Consider the following 4,135-nt stretch of genomic DNA (forward strand, 5'->3'; position numbering starts at 1 on the left):
CCGCAGTCAAATGACTGAAACAAGTAAAAGAGTAAAAGAGTAAAAGAGACAAATACATACAGCTAACACCTCCAGATGATCTAAAATTGAGACCAACCATAGCAGGCCCAGCATGTGAAACACAGACTCAGCAACTTCTTGGACATCCTCTTAAAGCCCTTCCTAAAACATACAGAACTACATACAAGATGACTTAGATGTGCTAAATCATCTGCCAAAAACGGTAAATAAACATACAATTTTTACTTCATTTGATGTTCTCAACCGATACACCAACATTCCCCATGATTATCGAATAACTGCAATCCAATACTGGTTAGACACTCACCAATCTGAACTTCCAAAATGCATAGGAAAAGAATTTATCATTGATGGGCTCAGATTCATACTTGAAAACAACTTTTTACCTTCAATGGGTCGGATAACCACAAAACATCAGGAACGGTGATGGTTGCGAAAGTAGACCCCCACATATGCCAACTTAGTCATGGGATTCCACGAACAAAAATCTACAACCAATCTCTTCTAATATTTGGTGATATGTTCCATACACAACTCAGAAACAATTGGAAAAGATACCTGTATGATTTATTTTATGGCAGGAAAATACTGACAAGTTAACTGAATTCAAAAACATGATAAAAACCTCAGCAATAACAGTGGAGTTTAACCTCAAAGAACTTGCCTTTCTGGATATCCTAATCAAAAACCAAGATGGGAAAATAGAAATGGGCATACTCTACAAACCCACCGACTCCAAACAGTATCTTCTTTTCACATGTCATCCAAAACACACCAAACTCAACATTCCCTTCAACCTGGCAAAACGGATTTGTACCTTAGAATCAGAATCATCCAAATGTGAACAAAGACTAGAGGAACTGAAGGACACACTTATCCAAAGAGCCTTCCCTCCTGGCATAATCACCAATGGAATAAACAAGATGGAACAAATTGATATCAATGAACTTAGGAAAACAAAAAGCAAAAAAAGGAAAAAATGTCTTACCATTCATGTCAACCTTCAATCCCAGGAACACTGAAATATTTGATCACATCGACAAAAACCTCCCCATCTTAGAAAAACAACAAATCATCAAAAGCAAAAGGCAGCCCAAAACTCATTCTTATTGGAACAAAAAAAAAAACACAAGGAAACCCCCAACCCAATGGTCACAAAATGCAGAAGAACATTCTGCGGCACTTGCTGTTACCTAATTGAGGAGCCAGAATTTAAATTCAAAGATGACCAAAACCTTCAAAGTCAAGTCCAATCCCACCTGCAACATGGTAAACTTGATCTATGTAATCCCATGCAATGGTTGCCAACATAATTATATAGATCAGACGGGCGGATCATTATGCAACAGAGTGATGACCCATTGCCAACAGATCTGATACAAAAGCACAAGGAAAATTCCTTTAAGCAGTCGCATTGCAGCCTGTGCAGGAATGGTCTTACCAAATTTCAAAATATTTCCCCTCTACAAGTGCTCAGATTCCTTCAAACAACAAAGACTGAATAAAGAAAGACAATTTATCAACAAGTATGAACCATGATTAACTATAGACCCAACCGCAACCAATAAATAAGAACGGACTTAAAAAACAATTTTATATATATTATTATCATTTTGAAAAATACTTCCCATCATTTCCTAAATCATTTTTTCCAATATTCATATATGCCAGCACACACACACACACACACACACACACACACACACACACACACACACACACACACACACATACACAAATCATACACACATACACACATACACAAAAAAGAAAACATCAAAAACACATACACATACACACACACAAAACACACATACACTCACACGCATGCACACACATACACACACACACAAAAACACGCATACACTCACACACACATGCACACACAAACACACATGCACGCACAGACACATATACAAAAGAAAGCATCAGAAAACACACACACACACACACAAATACATACATACACACACACACTCACATGCACGCACACATACACACAGCTGGTGATCGTACACATACATACAGGTGGAGACATTCAAAAGAATACATCTAACCCAAAGAAAAATCCTAATTCTTTCTTCAACAAGATATTCTTCACAACATAGACACCTATCAACTCACAGCTGATCATTTTTCAAAATATACTGAAAGAACATTCAACACAACACACACACACACACACACACACACACACACACACACACACATACACGCACGTACACACACACACACAGAGGTGGGCATAAAACCCATTCAATAAAAAGATCTCTTTCAGACAATAGAGACCCCTTCTCTCACTCTCTAACTCCTTGAACTCTATACCAAACTATATTTAAAGAAGAGGCTGGATGTATCCTATCTATCTCTCTCTTCTATCTTTTCTCTTGTCAATGAAAATATTTCTCCAGCATTTGCTATTTTACCCTTGTTCAAATCCAACGACCCTCCATGTTTGTTTTTGCTTGGTTTCCTTGTATGTCTCCACTGTTGTGTTTTTGTTCCCAACTTTGACCCTCCATAAATCCCAAATCTTATTTTGGTATTTGTCGGAGCAACTGTCTTCGAAGACTCATATTGTCATTCAATGCTCGAAATGAGGAGTAGATAGGCAGCTGACAACTGATGAAGGGTCATTCTTTGTGTTACTTGTCCTGTTTTCCATTTGTTTCTCTTGCTGTTTGGATATCCAACTCATTTTTTTTTCGTATTTCATGTTGTTTACTGTTTGTGGCGTCCTGTACCCATATATGCATATATATGTATTATTTATATATATGCATATATATATATTATATATATATATATATATATATATATATATATATATTATTTATATTATATTTAAAGACTTCAACAAAAAATCTCCAGACATGTTCTTGACTCCCAGACAGAAGATAAACTGTTTTTACTTCAATTTTTACTAATATTTGATAAGATGAGATACATCAAAACCGGTAATATTCTCTTTATATAATTTTTAAAATCATTTTTATTAAATTCTCTCTTAAATTGAAATATCTACGACTTACTTCTGTACTATTTCCACCTCCATCTTTTATATATGAAAATTTGATTTGTATAGATCTCTAATCTTTTTTCAACTCTGCATATATATATATATATATCTATATATATATATATATATATATATATATATATATATATATATATATATATATATATATATATATATATATCTCACCGAGGCGATGACTACTGACCGAGACCTTTGGAAATGTGCTGTGCGTGAGAAGACCCGGCAAGCCAAGTAAGATCGTTGCCAGTGCCCCTGGACTGGTTCTTGTGCGGGTGGCACATGAGATGCACCATTTTGAGCGTGGCCATTGCCAGTACCGCCTGACTGGCTCCCGTAGGATTTTCGAGCGAGATCGTTGCCAGTGCCCCTGGACTGGCTTGTGCGGGTGGCACATAAAAGACACCATTTCGAGCGTGGCCGTTTTCGTGCGGGTGACACGTAAAAGCACCCACTACACTCTCTGAGTGGTTGGCGTTAGGAAGGGCATCCAGCTGTAGAAACTCTGCCAAATCAGACTAGAGCCTGGTGTTGCCATCCGGTTTCACCAGTCCTCAGTCAAATCGTCCAACCCATGCTAGCATGGAAAGCGGACGTTAAATGATGATGATGATGATGATGATGATGATGATATATATATATATATATATATATATATATATATATATGCACATACTTATGAATTAAGGATATAATGATTAAAATGATTATATTAGTGGCTAGCATATAAAAATTGACCATATTGGTAAAATTAATTCTTAGATATATAATTATGAAAATATAATTATAATTAAGGGTGCTGGAATGCCAGTGCCTGTATGCTAGAAGTAGGTGTTAAATACCTACAATCCACTCTAAATTTGTTCTGTCTTTATAACCCCAGGTCAAATGTGAGGTAATGAGCAAGAAGACTTACACAATTCATGCTTTGTAATAAAGATTACTTTGCAATCCTCAGCAGAAATACACCGATAAATATATAAGTGAAAAATTCATATACATACCGATAAATCTACTTGTACAGATACCAATGCATACATGCATTTCCCACATATACATTCCATAAATAGAGAATAA

This window comes from Octopus bimaculoides, chromosome 29, assembly GCF_046866305.1.
Source record: "Octopus bimaculoides isolate indiv1 chromosome 29, ASM4686630v1, whole genome shotgun sequence".
Lineage (NCBI taxonomy): Eukaryota > Metazoa > Mollusca > Cephalopoda > Octopoda > Octopodidae > Octopus > Octopus bimaculoides.